The sequence below is a fragment of the Triticum aestivum genome, chromosome 1B (assembly GCF_018294505.1).
Source record: "Triticum aestivum cultivar Chinese Spring chromosome 1B, IWGSC CS RefSeq v2.1, whole genome shotgun sequence".
NCBI lineage: Eukaryota > Viridiplantae > Streptophyta > Magnoliopsida > Poales > Poaceae > Triticum > Triticum aestivum.
The window spans coordinates 519281019-519297729 of NC_057795.1; the positions used below are offsets into that span (position 1 = coordinate 519281019).

General features: G+C 41.6%; 1 long non-coding RNA gene across 2 annotated transcripts; it reads right to left on the bottom strand.

Annotated features, from left to right (window-relative positions):
* Nucleotides 1-5109: 5109 nt before the first annotated feature.
* LOC123093621 (uncharacterized) lies at nt 5110-8361 on the bottom strand. 2 transcript variants are annotated; one of them, XR_006445444.1, is made up of 6 exons: nt 8271-8361; nt 7092-7544; nt 6402-6955; nt 6195-6317; nt 6034-6113; nt 5110-5947 (listed from the first exon to the last, which is right to left on the bottom strand). It is a non-coding gene; the product is annotated as an uncharacterized lncRNA (long non-coding RNA). The 2 variants fall into 2 exon arrangements; XR_006445443.1 differs by having other exon boundaries at nt 6402-7544.
* Between the last annotated feature and the right edge of the window lie 8350 nt (nt 8362-16711).

The window sequence follows — 16711 nt, forward strand, 5'->3', positions numbered from 1 at the left end:
ACTCCAAGAAGTGCCAGAGGCGGTCACGAGGGTGGAGGGCGCGCCCCCTGGGCGCGCCCCCCTACCTCGTGGGCCCCCTGTTGCTCCACCGATGTACTCCTTCCTCCTATATATACCTACGTACCCCCGACAGATCGAAAGGGGAGCCAAAAACCTAATTCCACCATCGTAACTTTCTGTATCCACGAGATCCCATCTTGGGGCATGTTCCGGAGCTCCGCCGGAGGGGGCATCTACCACGGAGGGCTTCTACATCAACACCATAGCCCCTCCGATGAAGTGTGAGTAGTTTACTTCAGACCTTTGGGTCCATAACTAGTAGCTAGATGGCTTCTTCTCTCTTTTTGGATCTCAATACAATGTTCTCCCCCTCTCTTGTGGAGATCTATTCGATTTGCGGTGTCTTTGCTGAGACCGATGAATTGTGGCTTTATGATCCAGTATTATCTATGGAAAATATTTGAATCTTCTCTGAATTCTTTTATGTATGATTGAGTTATCTTTGCAAGTCTCTTCGAATTATCCATTTGGTTTGGCCAACTAGATTGGTAGTTCTTGCAATGGGAGAAGTGTTTAGCTTTGGGTTCAATCTTGCGGTGTCCTTACCCAGTGACAGAAAGGGTTGCAAGGCACGTATTGTATTGTTGCCATCGAGGATAACAAGATGGGGTTTTTATCATATTGCATGAATTTATCCCTCTACATCATGTCATCTTGCTTAAGGCGTTACTCTGTTTTTAACTTAATACTCTAGATGCATGCTGGATAGCGGTCGATGAGTGGAGTAATAGTAGTAGATGCAGAATCATTTCGATCTACTTGTCTCGGACGTGATGCCTATATACATGATCATTGCCTAGATATGCTCATAACTATGCTCAATTCTGTCAATTGCTCAACAGTAATTTGTTCACCCACCGTAGAATACTTATGCTCTTGAGAGAAGCCACTAGTGAAACCTATGGCCCCCGGGTCTACTCTCATCATATCAGTCTCTATCGCTTTATTTACTTGCTTTCTTTTTACTTTGCCTTTTACTTTTCACTTTGCATCTATCTATCAAAAATACCAAAAATATTATTTATCATCTCTATCATATCTCACCCTCGTAAGTGACCGTGAAGGGATTGACAACTCCTAATCGTGTTGGTTGTGAGTAGCTATCGTTTTGTGTAGGTACGAGGGACTTGTGCGTGGTCTCCTACTGGATTGATACCTTGGTTCTCAAAAACTGAGAGAAATACTTATGCTACTTTACTGCATCATCCTCTCCTCTTCGGGGAAATCCAACGCAATGCTTAAGAGGTAGCAAGAAGAATTTCTGGCGTCGTCGCCGGGGAGGCGCACGCAAGCAAGTCAACCACACCAAGTACCCATCACAATCCCTATCTCCTGCATTACATTATTTGCCTCTCGTTTTCCTCTCCCCCACTTCACCCTTGCTGTTTTATTTTCCCTCTCTTTCCCAATCTCCTCCTCTCTTTCCCGTTTGCCTTTTTCCCGTTGCTTTTCTGTTTGCTCGTGTGCTAGTTTGCTTGCCTGTCGTAATGTCTAATTCTTTATCCGCTCCTATGTCTCCCGAGTTTGAAGTTCTTCACTTCAAGCAAAGGCAAGGAGAAAACTTAAAAGATGCTTGGTATACGATAATGGAATCTTATCGTAAGTGCACCCTAGAGGTGAACTTTAGAATTCTTCTTCGTAATTTTTATGTTGGGTTAAATATGACGCATAGACAACTCTTGGATTGCATCGCCAAGGGAAATTTCATTGAGATTGATCCCAGTATTGCACATGAAATTATAGAGGGAATAGTGGGAACACTACCCCAAAAGGGAGGATCTTATCCTACCCAGGAAGAAACCCAAGTGTTTGAGAAGATTTGCGAAGTACCAAAATTTTTACAAAAGTCTCTTGAGCCTCTTAAAAGTGTTAGCGGAAATCTTCACCGCATGAATATGTTGATTACTCTTTGTAATAAGCAGTTGGATTCTTTAGATCTAAAAATTTCCGAGTATGAAGGGAAGCGGAAAGAACCTCCCGCATTCAAGCATGACTCCGCCAAGAAATTGAAAATCAAAGATGGCAATACCTAGATCTATCCTTGCTTTTATGCCTAGCTAGGGGCGTTAAACGATAGCGCTTGTTGGGAGGCAACCCAATTTTATTTTGTGCTTTTGCTTTTGTTTCTGTTTAGGAATAAATAATCCATCTAGCCTCTGTTTGGATGTGGTTTTGTCTTTTAATTAGTGTTTGTGCCAAGTAGAACCTATAGGATAACCTACGATGGTAGTTGATTTGATTCTGCTGAAAAACAGAAACTTTGCGCGCACGAATATAATTTTGTTAAATCACAGGAACGTGCTTTTGCGTTGATTCTTTTTGCTGCTATTGAATAAACAAATTTTCCAGTACTTCCTATTTTTGTAGAATGTTTAGAGTTCCAGAAGTTTGCGTTAGTTACAGATTGCTACAGACTGTTCTATTTTTGACAGATTCTGTTTTACGTGTGTTGTTTGCTTATTTTGATGAATCTATGGCTAGTAAAATAGTTTATAATCCATAGAGAAGTTGGAATACAATAGGTTTAACACCAATATAAATAAAGAATGAGTTCATTACAGTACCTTGAAGTAGTCTTTTGTTTTCTTTCTCTAACGGAGCTCAGGAGATTTCTGTTGAGTTTTGTGTTGTGAAGTTTTCAAGTTTTGGGTGAATTCTTTTGATGGATTATGGAACAAAGAGTGGCAAGTGCCTAAGATTTGGGATGCCCGTGGCACCCCCAAGATAATCCAAGGAAACCAAAAAGTCAAAGCTTGGGGATGTCCCGGAAGGCATCCCCTCTTTCGTCCACTTCCATCGGTAATTTACTTGGAGCTATATTTTTATTCACCACATGTTATGTGTTTTGCTTGGAGCGTCTTGTATCATTTGTGTCTTTGCTTGTTAGTTTACCACAATCATCCTTGCTGTACACACCTTTTGAGAGATCCATACATGAATTGGAATTTGTTAGAATACTCTATGTGCTACACTTATATCTTTTGAGCTTGATAGTTTTGCTCTAGTGCTTCACTTATATCTTTTGAGCGTGATAATTTTTGCTCTAGTACTTTACTTAGATCTTTTAGAGCATGGTGGTGGATTTGCTTTAAAGAAACTATTGATCTCTCATGCTTCACTTAGATTATTTTGAAGTCATTAAACAACATGGTAATTTGCTTAATGTTAATATACTTGGTATTCAAGATATGTGAAACTTTCTTTTGAGTGAATTGAATACTAAGATAAGTTTGATGCTTGATAATTGTTTTGAGATATGGAGGTGATAATATCAAAGTCGTGCTAGTTGGGTGATTATGAATTTGAGAAATACTTGTGTTGAAGTTTGCAAGTCAGGTAGCATGCACGTATGGTTAAAGTTGTGTAACAAATTTGAAACATGAAGTGTACCTGGCTTGTGCATCCTTATGAGTGGCGGTCGGGGACGAGCGATGGTCTTTTCCTACCAATCTATCCCCCTAGGAGCATGCGCGTAGTACTTGATTTTTGATGGCTTCTAAATTTTTGCAATAAGTATATGAGTTCTTTTGACTAATGTTGAGTCCATGGATTATACGCACTCTCACCTTTCCGCCTTTGCTAGCCTCTTCGATACCGTGCATTGCCCTTTCTCACCTTGAGAGTTGGTGCAAACTTCACCGGTGCATCCAAACCCCATGATACGATACACTCTATCACACATAAACCTCCTTACATCTTCCTCAAAACAGCCACCATACCTACTTATTATGGCATTTCCATAGCCATTTCGAGATATATTGCCATGCAACTTCCACCATCATCATCATGACATACATTACTTTTGTCATATTGCCATTGCATGATCATGTAGTTGACATCGTATTTGTGGCAAAGCCACCATGCATTATTTTTCATACATGTCACTCTTGATTCATTGCACCATCCCGGTACATCGCCGGAGGCATTCATATAGAGTCATATCTTGTTCAAAGTTTCGAGTTGTAATCCTTATGTTGTAATCAATAGAAGTGTGATGATCATCATTATTAGAGCATTGCCAAAAAAGAAGAAAAAAAGAGAAGAAAGGCCAAAAGAAAAAAAAGACCTAGAAAAAAAATAAAAAAGGGCAATGCTACTATCTCTTTTTCCACACTTGTGCTTCAAAGTAGCACCTTGTTCTTCATGTAGTGAGTCTCATATATTGTGCTTCAAAGTAGCACCTTGTTCTTCATGTAGTGAGTCTCATAAGTTGTCTTTTCATACTAGTGGGAATCTTTCATTCTAGAACTTGGCTTGTATATTCCTACAATGGGCTTCCTAAAATGCCCTAGGTCTTCGTGAGCAAGCAAGTTGGATGCACACCCACTAGTTTTCTTTTGTTGAGCATTCATAGCTCTAGTGCATCCGTTGCAAGGCAATCCCTATTCCTCATGTTGACATCAATTGATGGGCATCTCCATAGCCCGTTGATTATCCTCGTCAATGAGAGACTTTCTCCTTTTTTTGTCTTCTCCACACAATCCCCATCATCATATTCTATTCTACCCATAGTGCTATATCCATGGCTCGCGCTCATGTATTGCGTGAAGGTTGAAAAAGTTTGAGATTATTTAAGTATGAAACAATTGCTTGGCTTGTCATCGGGGGTATAGAAGTTGGGAACATCTTTGTGTGACGAAAATGAAGCATATCCCAACTCACTACAACATGACCCCCCATATAGAAACACCTTTTTCCGTATCTAAAAGTCCATATATGTGTTGCTAGTGTCTTACCAATGGTTTGGGATGCGTAGCCTTATCCAGTGTTGTAGCACATAATGCAACGCTTATATTGCCGTTGGTAAAGGGAGTGTTGCAAGACTACAACAGATAAAACGGACTTCTACAACAATTATATATGTTGGTCCTTAATGTATAGGAATCATTGCTTGGCTAGGGAGAACTTCCAACACTTCATGTGCTAGTACTTATATAATGTGAATAATAATTTAAATCTATATATAATTGCCAATAATTAAATTAATGATCCACGATAATGGTAATAATAATTATTAAAAAAGAGAATATACTCAAGAGAGGAAAAGAATCATATATTAGACGAAACTGTTGTTTTACAATAGTGTATATTACAGGAGGAACAGCATCCAAATGTGATGCATAATATAACTATTTTCTTCACAGAGAAACTTGAACCAAAAGCATCCATCAACATCACTAGAACTTAATTAAAACTGAACCGAGGAACAACATCCAAGAGGAACGTCATCCCTACTACTTAACTAAAATTGAAAGCATCGATCATCATCTTGATCATGAACTGCAATATGAACATCATCGTTGCAATATACTTGCCATGCACCCATATACTCATCCATTTGTCTTTTGAATCTACAAACAAACAAGAAAATAGAATGAATTGTTAGCACACAATGCCTTGACATGATGCAAGTAGTAATAGAGTTAAGGTATCAGCACGTACAAAGGTTGAAGGCCATGCAATCTTTGTTTTTCTGCATTACCGAGAGTATTGCAGTTTTTGTGACTCAGTACTAAATTTTCAGTTTTCACAAGTGACATATTGACATGAAATGCCCATAATTCATTTCTAATTTCAGCACCATCAAGTTTAAATTTAGGATCACAACTTAAAATTGTAGCAAGAGCTACGTCGTTGTTATGGTTTTTCAGGCTCTTCAAGAATACTTTAGTTCCTGCCTGATAGAGAAAACCAAAGTTACCACTGGCAGAATCATCCTCACCACCCATGAAGAAACAAAGACAAAACATGGGAACGTATGAAATGAATTTGAGCACTCTTACATGTACTTCACTAGCACCCAACAAACTCAGAGAACCACCTTGAGCACTCTTATAGGCTGTATCAGCACATTTTGTTGTTGTTGTTTTTTGGTCTGGACAACACTCTTGATAGAAAAATAGAAGCATAAAGAAATCAACAAGCCAACAGTACAGTTTGAACATAAATTTGTATACGATTATGAAAATATACCAGCTTGTTTGCACTAGAAGTTTTTCTCCCAGACATGCACTCGCATTCTCAAGCAAAGTTTCTTAGTTCTGAACAGCATTCTGATAGCAAGACGACCAGTAGATACATAAACATTAGAGCAATATATTTCTAACATTTTGTATAAGGTAATGGAAATATACCTTGTGTGCAGCAGAATTTATTTGGAAGGTCATTGCAACGAACCATTATCCTATTCTCTTCTGGAAGGTTCCAAATATATTTCAACTTCCTCTTCTTACAGTCTTTTGTTACTGCATTTTCAGCTGAATACATAGAACCATGAATTATATATGTTATACGATGATGAATAAACATATATTGAAATCAGTAAGGAATGAGCAACAAACTTATCATCTTCATTTTCATCGTCACCAGGATCATCACAATCTGTGAAGTCTTCTTCAACGTTAGTAGTTAGTTATTTCTTAGACATTAGATGATCCATTTATAGCATCCACTGCCATAAGGCCCAAAACAAGCCAAAAAATGGGGTCCATTTGATCCAGGACACCTATCTCTCTTTTTTTGACAAAATCCAGGACACCTATTTCTGCCTGCCATGTTAACCATAACAGAGGTAACCGAATAGGTAGACCAACAACCTCCACCTGCCAAAAAAAGACCAAAAACATCGAATATAAAAGTTTGAGTAAAAAAATGATTTCTATTCCTAGGGGTTTGATTATTTTGCAACTCAGGCAGTTTTACAAGTTACATTTCTCCTTATTGGTTTTGCCTCCTTTTCACACATTATGTGACTGGAATGCAAACTACAGGCAAAGATGTGGCACATACAACATCTCATGAACCAAAGCATGAGCTTGCCTTCGCAATCAGTGATTCTTGCTTCACGCCCCATGCCTACCCGAGCAATCCTGACAGTCCACATGGAACCCGATCCCTGGACATCTATCAACTGTTAAAGATATCCACGTCGTTTGATGTCGCAGAGGAAGAAATTAGGTGGAAAAAATATCGGTCTATTCGACAAAGCTGAGAACAACGATATGGAAAAGCAATAGATTTATTCTGCTTACCTCCTCTGCTCAATAAATGAATAATCAATCTTAGCTACTCCCTTTGTCCCAAAATATAAGAACGTTTTTAACACTACACTAGTGTCAAAAACATTCTTATATTATGGGACGGAGGGAGTATTATAGTTGCTTCCTCATGCTCCGTTGTAGCAATCACCTCACCAAACTAGAAACCAAATGCCAACAGTTAAGCGTGACATAACCATCCCCATCACTAAAATAGAGTTTACAGAATGCGTGTATGAAACAGCAAGGCTCAAGGCAAAATTACTAGCAATAACATACTATTACTTGTGTTATTCCTGGGTGTAACTTTCAAGTCTGGACTCCGGAGCACAATTGATCCGGAGGTCGCTGCAAACTACAGAATTACTGGCATCCTAAAATCTGTAATCAGCTCACTGGTCCAACAAGAGTGGAATTAATGTCCCTCATACCTGGTTATCAGCAGCCCTGGCATCATAAAGATATATTCAGAACATAAGCAAAGAAGCTTCAGATAGTACTTATAGAAAAAAATTGGTAGAAGCGTTGATCTCTTCATTGGATTCATATGTTCAGTTTACTCATTGCAAAAGTTATCATTGTTTTATTACTGATGAGATAGACAAATTCTTATGTCCAGTGTCTTAAGATTACCCCTTCCCATGGATCCTATCCAAATTCTTATGTTTGTTGTCTCTCCCGGATTGAATAGTAATTTTTCAAATCTCAGTGTGCTATATATTGCAGTTTCCAAAGCAACCTATATTGTATTTTGCATACATTATTTAAACTTTTGATTCTATTCCTCCCTGCTAATGTCCAGGTGTCAATGTCTTCCACCATCCTAGAGCAAGCCTACACCCGTGTTGTGCGTTTGTTCTCAAAAATAAATCGAGTTGAGGTAACTGCGCAAACAAAATCGAAAAAGCTGATCTATCTGTATATCGATTGGTGGGTGAAAAAGAACAGATGGGAACCAATACGGACGGCAGGAATTGAAGCAATGAGATGGGATAAGGAGCAGCGCACTAACTACATGAACTCGCAGCATTGTTTGCCACCACGGATCAGCCGGATCTGGGCAATCTACCAGCCAGATTTATCTTGTGAGAGATCTGAATTGATTAGCAGAACAAATCGGTAGAGTAGGGAGCAAGAGAGGATGGATAGTGGTATAGTGGGTCGGGAACTAACCTTGATCAACTCCTCATGGTGATGCCTCTGCCACTGGCCGCCGGACATGCGATGAATCCAGTAGGAGACCAGGAAGGGAGCCGTGTTGATATGAGGGAGGTTTCCGATTTTATTTGCGCAGTTACCTCATCACGATTTGTTTGACTGATGTTAGTCTCCGTCTTGGATTCCAATGACAGGTGGGGCCTTGGTAATGAAGCGCGTGTATTTCATTTTTTCTTCAGATTAGTCATTATTGACGGGAGAGAATGGAGGGAGAGGTAAAAATTGGAGCGAAACCAAAAAAGAAATACGAGGGTGTCTAACAATTTGAAGCCAAATAAATTATAAATCTTGTTATTATCATCTGGCACCGGACGGGCACTTGTACATATATTTGTGCCAAGTAGAACGATGCTTCTTCTATCTTTGTACAAATTAAGTGCAATGTGGGTGAAGTAAAAATGAATACTATTGCTCAAACAATAGAAAAGGTTAATCCAAAAACAAGAAATTTCCTAGCTTGCAAGTTCGGACCTACATGTATAATTGTCATCCAAAATTACTAGTTGCCATCCATCATATCCAAGATCACTAGTTGTTCCCCACACGTAACCTGGCCGTCGTCTAGATCGGGCACCACATGAGGGGAGTCGCCCTTACCAGCACACAACCATCGTGCCCGCTGAGATGAGGGCGGCGAGGCAGGCGGCGCGGCACCAGTAGCACAATGCGGCAATTCCATTAAGGAGGAGGTACCGCCGGCGAACATGAAGGCGAGCGGCTATCTCCTCCACTACCTCAGTGGTCGCGGCAGCGCCGACTCCTCATTGTGTACCATTATGTCGGCTGAGGAGAGGGAAGCGAGGCAGACAACATAGTGGGAGTGGCGCAACGCGACAAGTCCGTCAAGGAGGAGGTGCCGCCAGCGATAGCAAAGGCGCACAGTCATATCCTCCACTACCTGGGGCCACGGCGGGGCCGACTTCTTGCGGCAGTCCATCGTGTCGGCTAAGGAGAGGGCGGCAAGGCGAGCGGCGCGGTAGGAGTGGCGCGATGTGGGGAGCCGTTAAGGAGGAGGTGCCACTTGCGATCACAAAGGCGCGACCACCTACTCTACTACCTCGGTGGTCGCGGCGGCGTCGAGAGGGCGGTGATGGAGGCAGCGCGGTAGGAGTGGAGCAACGCTGCAAGTCCATCAAGTAGGAGGTGTTGGCGAAGACGCACGACCATCTCATCCACTACCTCAATGGCCGAGGCGCGGACTCCTCATCATTGTGTTGGTTGAGGAGAGGGCAGCCAAGTAGGAGCCAGGAGGCGCGGTAGCAGTGGGACAACCCAACAATTCCTTCAAGGGAAGAGGTGCCGCAGACAATCGCGAAGCCACGCGCCCACATCCTCAAGTACCTTGATGGCCACGGCGACGCCGAATTCTCGTCATGGGCCATTGTGTCAGTAAAGAAGAGGGGGTGAGGCAGGCGGAACGAGGGAAGTGGCGCAACGCCACAAGTCCGTCAAGTAGGAGGTGCTGGCGACAATCGCGAAGGCGCACAACCATCTCACCCACTCCCTTAGTGGCCAAGGCGCGGGCTCCTCGTCGCGGGCAATCGTGTCGGTTGAGGAGAGGGCGACCAAGCAGGAGATAGGAGGCGGCGGCAGCAATGGCGCAACGCAGCAATTCCTTCAAGGGAAGAGGTGCCGCCGACAATCGCGAAGGCATGCGCCCACCTCCTCAACTACCTTGATGGCCACGGCGGCGCCGACTCCTCGGCATGGGCCATCGTGTCGATAGCGGAGAGGGGACGTGGCAGGCGGAATGACGGAAGTGGCGCAACGCCGCAAGTCCGTCAACTAGGAGGTGCTGGCCACAATCGCGAAGGCGCACGACCATCTCACCCACTCCCTCAGTGGTCGAGGCGCCGACTCCTCATCGCGGGCCACCATGTCGGTTGAGGAGAGGGCGGCCAAGCAGGAGACAGGAGCCCTGGCAGAGTCTTGGACCCACGACCGGCCAATCACCACCATGGAAACGGCTGCGCGGCACCGCCACCGCATCAATGGGGAGCTTGCCAGGATCGGCGATGAGTGGCGCTAAGCGACACCTCGCCGCCGCTAGGGCACCGCGGTTGGGGTCGGCATTAGCCACGGCGGACCTCCGCAAGGCGCATGGGAAAGCAAAACGACTCCTTCGTGAGCACAAGGCCATGGCCGGGAAGGTTTGTCATGCCCCGACACCCTTCCGCCGCCAGAAGGACTACTCCATTGACGACGGCAGGACGCCGGCGGTGTGGCCCGCCAGGGTGGTCACGCATACAAAGACACCTCTGCTATAAGTTAGCCTAGTTATATTTTTAATTTTTTAGTTAAACAAACAAAATGTGGTCCATTTTATGTAAATTATGTATGAACTTAAGTGATTTCCATCATGTTTGGTAAAATTCGTCGAGTTCATTCTAGTTCGTTTTTAATTGGCTGGAGTATTTACAAGAACTTTGAAATGTACCTGATTATACTTTTTATATAAATAATATAATAGTGCAATGACTTGTATTATAGAAATTTTCTCAAATTTTATGATGAGTTCCCAAAACGTAGTAATATTTAATTTTTTAAAAAGTAAATTGTCAGACAATTATATTCAGTTCGAAATTGCTGCGGATGGAGGACGTGAAGAAGAGCAGCAGCAGCAGCGATCTGCAGTAGGAGAGCGTGGAGAGGAGCAGCAGAGAGGAAGACTAGGACAGTCACACGTACAAATCTTCTTGTCCGAAATTTTACATGGACATAAAAGCAAAAATAGCAAATAACACTAATGAATTCCTCACTTCAACTAAGGTCCACATTTTCAGATCAGTGACTCTTTCATTATCCATCGAACCTGCATGCGGAAGCAATATAGTAATAAGTTTCATGTGCGAAATCTAGACATCAGATTGTACACCATTTCCTAACAATGGTAAACTTGACATCCAACATCACAGAATGACAATAAATTTGTGAACACATAGTACAGCTAGGTAATATCTGTGAAGACATAGTGCATCACAAGCAGTAAATAGTATAACTAGCTTTCACCTCTTGTACGACAGCCGCTAGCAAGTTCAAATAGTCCAATTCAATTGTTGATCGATTGAATTTTCATCATGATACAACACCAGCTGCAGCTGCCAAGGTTCAGCTAGTCCCAAAGTTCAAGGATTTATTTTTCTTTCTTGGTTGACTAAAACCGGCAAGGAGCTAAGCTGAGAGGAACACAACAAACACTCAAGCCAAGTAAAATAAAGCATTGATCTTCCAGGAAACCAAGAGGCTAAACAGAGAGGCATTCACATGTTAAGGGAAAGAAATGGAAGTCAACAATAAGTTTAATCAAGGTGCATCTTCAGAGTGACACCTTTGTGCATTTTCAAACTATTGTCCACTTGATTTTCAGAAAATACTATGAAATAAATATAATAGTCTTGTCAACAAATGATATAAGTGTATGTACTCCCACTGATTTGATATAGGTCCAAGTATTACTCTTAACATATAGAAATATACAGGTACATGTAATCATCTCTCATCTTGTCCCTGTTATTCAGATTTGGATAAAAAAATCAACACTGGATTCGGAGTACTACTCGATATAGATTCTCAAAATCATCATTTAGTTTAGCAGACATCTGTTATATTTTTTAAACCTTCTTGTACATTTGCTTTATAAGAAAATAATCTTTGCCTTGTTCTTATTATAGATGTTCTCCATTCCTGGGCACAAATCTGTTATTACCTTAGAAGAGTCATGTACATACATGTTCCTATTTATATTGCAAATAGGGTCCTTGTTCTGAGTATTCTCACTTGTGTTCTCTCCCATATATACATGGACTCTATACTGAAACTATAAATTCAATGTTATTAGTTTTGTAGTGGATATGACAATAAGGGATGACATTTAAAAATAGAAGGGAGAAAGAGTACTAGGACTTTGTACACTTTTTCCTTGTGCAAATCCATGCCACATTTTCAGTGACTTGTAACCGATAATAAAAATTTACCGACGTTTGTGATGGCAGGTACACAATGAAAGACTGAAGCTAGGGGAGATCACACAGTTCAGTGAGATGCTATTATGTGTTAGTCATGATGTACTCACATTAAAAAAATTGTTTTAAATATTTACAGTCCCAAAATCTTGAATATTTCTGAAACTTCAACTATAATTTCTAACTGTGGATGTGCCCTGCTTACACTATATAAGAAATGTATCAAATGTTCCCTGAAAAACTGAATTCAAAGATGAATGTTTACTCAGTGCGATGCTTACACTACATTCCCTGAATATTTCAAGCATTCCCTGTACAAACTGAATTCATTGATGAATGTTTACTTAGTGCAACGTTTAAACTGTATTCCTGTATAAATACTGTTCAATCCTTGACCAACCGAACAGCGATGAAGTAGACAGGGATTATGAGGGATAGTGGACAAACCCCAACAGGGATTAGAGTGACAGAAAGAGGTTTCACTCAAACCCCATATTGATCAATTCACTGTTGGGAACAAATCACAAACTGAACATAGCCCAGGTGGTACAGTACATCTCTGAAATTGTAACAAGCCCGAAGCTCCTCCCTCTCAGTTGATTTGATCGCAAAGACAGGGGAATGGATTCATCTCTCCTATCTGACAGTCCATCCCCTTCATTATCTACCAAATCACGTCCCACGGCCATGTCTCGAGGTGGCCATGAATAAGGTCACTAGATGAGAGGAGACGGGAAGGAGGAAGGGAGGGAGGGTTACCTCGAAGGCCAGTCTCGCCCGTACATGGTAAGGGAGAAGAAGGGCGGCCGGAGGAGCGGCGCGCCGCCGGCGGGCAGGCTGGATGGGCAGACAGAGGAGCAGGGGACGCAAGCAGCATCCGACTTGCAGCTTTCCTACCGCGGCCTTGCGGCTTCTAAATTCTTCTCTGCCCACAAAGCCGCCGCTCCCCTGTCCATCATCGCCTTCCCGCCGCCCTGTCCATCGCCGCCTTCCCGCCACCCCTTGTCCGTCCGCCTTCTAGCCTTTCCGCAGCAGGAGGAGATTGGATGATTGATTTGTGTCGTACTAGACCTAGACCGCTCCAGACTTGAAGGCGAATATCAATCTGGATCGGAGAATAAAAGTGGTGGACTTCGCGCGATTTGGTTTTGCTTGGACGGTTAGAACAGATATTCGCGCCACATATCTCTAAAAAAAAGTTTTTCGCGACACACAGTGTGTAACGAGGTGTCTACTTTATTTCTTTTTGTGCTGAATTAATTTTTTATTTTAAATTTTGTATATTTGTAGTCTTATAATTGATACAATTTGCAACCAATACATAGCAACAAATAAGATGTGTTGCACCACGACAGGGTCATGAGCCTCAAGCCTGCAACGCATATGCTACACCGCTTATATGCGTATCTACCGTGAATTTTGCAACAAATAGTTGAAACGATGTAGAATATGTGTTGCTTTATAGGGGGTATCGTTGTAGTGACTATATGATTTTGTAGGGATGAACTTTCTTTTGCCATGTTATTTTGAGAAGACATGATTGCTTTGATTAGTATGCTTGAAGTACTATTATTTTTGTGTCAATATGAACTTTTGTCTTGAATCTTCGGATCTGAATATTCATATCACAATTAAGAAGATTTACATTGAAATTATGCCAAAGTATCACTCCGCATCAAAAATTCTTTTATTATTATTTACCTACTCGAGGACGAGCATGAATTAAGCTTGGGGATGCCAGATACGTCTCCAACGTATCTATAATTTTTGATTGCTCCATGCTACTTTATCTACTATTTTGGACTATATTGGGCTTTATTTTCCACTTTTATATTATTTTTGGGACTAACCTATTAACCGGAGGCCCAGCCCAGAATTGCTGTTTTTGCCTATTTCAGTGATTCGAAGAAACGTAATATCGAACGGAGTCCAAATGGAATGAAACCTTCGGGAACATGATTTTCTCATCGAACGTGATCCAGGAGACTTGGACCCTACTCCAAGAAGTGCCAGAGGCGGTCACGAGGGTGGAGGGCGCGCCCCCCTGGGCGCACCCCCCTACCTCGTGGGCCCCCTGTTGCTCCACCGACAAACTCCTTCCTCCTATATATACCTACATACCCCCGACAGATCGAAAGGGGAGCCAAAAACCTAATTCCACCGCCATAACTTTCTGTATCCACGAGATCCCATCTTGGGGACTGTTCTGGAGCTCCGCCGGAGGGGGAATCTACCACGGAGGGCTTCTACATCAACACCATAGCCCCTCCGATGAAGTGTGAGTAGTTTACTTTAGACCTTCGGGTCCACAGCTAGTAGCTAGATGGCTTCTTCTCTCTTTTTGGATCTCAATACAATGTTCTCCCCCTCTATTGTGGAGATCTATTCGATGTAATCTTCTTTTTACAGTGTGTTTGTTGAGACTGATGAATTGTGGGTTTATGATCCAGTATTATCTATGGAAAATATTTGAATCTTCTCTGAATTCTTTTATGTATGATTGAGTTATCTTTGCAAGTCTCTTCGAATTATCCGTTTGGTTTGGCCAACTAGATTGGTAGTTCTTGCAATGGGAGAAGTGTTTAGCTTTGGGTTCAATCTTGCGGTGTCCTTACCCTGTGACAGGAAGGGTTGCAAGGCACGTATTGTATTGTTGCCATCGAGGATAACAAGATGGGGTTTTATCATATTGCATGAATTTATCCCTCTACATCATGTCATCTTGCTTAAGGCGTTACTCTGTTTGTAACTTAATACTCTAGATGCATGTTGGATAGCGGTCGATGAGTGGAGTAATAGTAGTATATGCAAAATCGTTTCGATCTACTTGTCTCGGACGTGATGCCTATGTACATGATCATTGCCTAGATATGATCATAACTATGCTCAATTCTGTCAATTGCTCAACAGTAATTTGTTCACCCACCGTAGAATACTTATGCTCTTGAGAGAAGCCACTAGTGAAACCTATGGCCCCCGGGTCTACTCTCATCATATCAATCTCTATCGCTTTATTTACTTGCTTTGTTTTTACTTTGCCTTTTACTTTTCACTTTGCATCTGTCTATCAAAAATACCAAAAATATTATTTATCGTCTCTATCAGATCTCACCCTCGTAAGTGACCGTGAAGGGATTGACAACCCCTAATCACGTTGGTTGCGAGTAGCTATCGTTTTGTGTAGGTACGAGGGACTTGTGCGTGGTCTCCTACTGGATTGATACCTTGGTTCTCAAAAACCGAGGGAAATACTTACGCTACTTTACTGCATCATCCTTTCCTCTTTGGGGAAATCCAACGCAGTGCTCAAGAGGTAGCAGACATCATCGCCAAGAAGATCATAACACCAACTATGAAGAAGGAGAAATAAACACATGGGTATGGGCACCCCCCCCGTGGCAACCGCCAAGCTTGGGGGAGGTGCCCCGGTATCGTATCACCATCACACTCCTATCTTTACCGTTTTATTTAGTTCGATCCTTTTTAGTAGTATCTTGATCTAGTAGATTGAAGTTTTGATATCAAATAGTTTTGAGTTTTGCTTTGTGATTTCTTTTTGTAATTGAGTCTGTGAGCTATCTATAATAAAGATTAGTGTTGAGTCAAGGGCTTTGCTTTGTTGCTATGATCTTAAAGAAGTAGAAAGAATAAAAGAGTTCATATTGATCTTATGGTTAGTGATGACTTCACATATAGAAAGTATGAGGCATAAAAATTGTTGAGAGTTGATAAACGTAGTTTTGGTCATCCTTGCAATTAATAGGAAGTGATAAGGAAAGAGAGGTTCACATATAAATATATTACCTTGGACACCTTTTATGATTGGGAGCACTCATTAAGTATGACATGCTAAAAGAGTTGACGTTGGACAAGAAAGACAACATAATGGTTTATGTTTTCTCACATCTCAGTTAAAGTATATTGTCATTGACCTTCCAAACATGTTGAGCTTGCCTTCCCCCTCATGCTAACCAAATTCCTTGCACCAAGTAGAGATACTACTTGTGCTTACAAATATCCTTAAACCCAGTTTTGCCATGAGAGTCCACCATACCTACCTATGGATTGAGTAAGATCCTTCGAGTAAGTTGTCATGTTGCAGGCAATAAAAATTGCTATCTAAATATGTATAACTTATTAGTGCAGAGAAAATAAGCTTTGTACAATCTTGTTGTGGAAGTAATAAAAGCGACGGACTGCATAATAAAGGTCCACATACAAGGGGCAATATAAAGTGACGTTCTTTTGCATTAAGATTTTGTGCATCCAACCCTAAAAGCACATGACAACCTCTGCTTCCCTCTGTGAAGGGCCTATCTTTTACTTTATGTTTTTACTTTATGCTTGAGTCAAGGTGATCCTCAACTTTTCCTTTTTCATTTTATCATTTGGCAAGCTCCTCGTGTTTGAAAGATCATGATATATATATCCAAT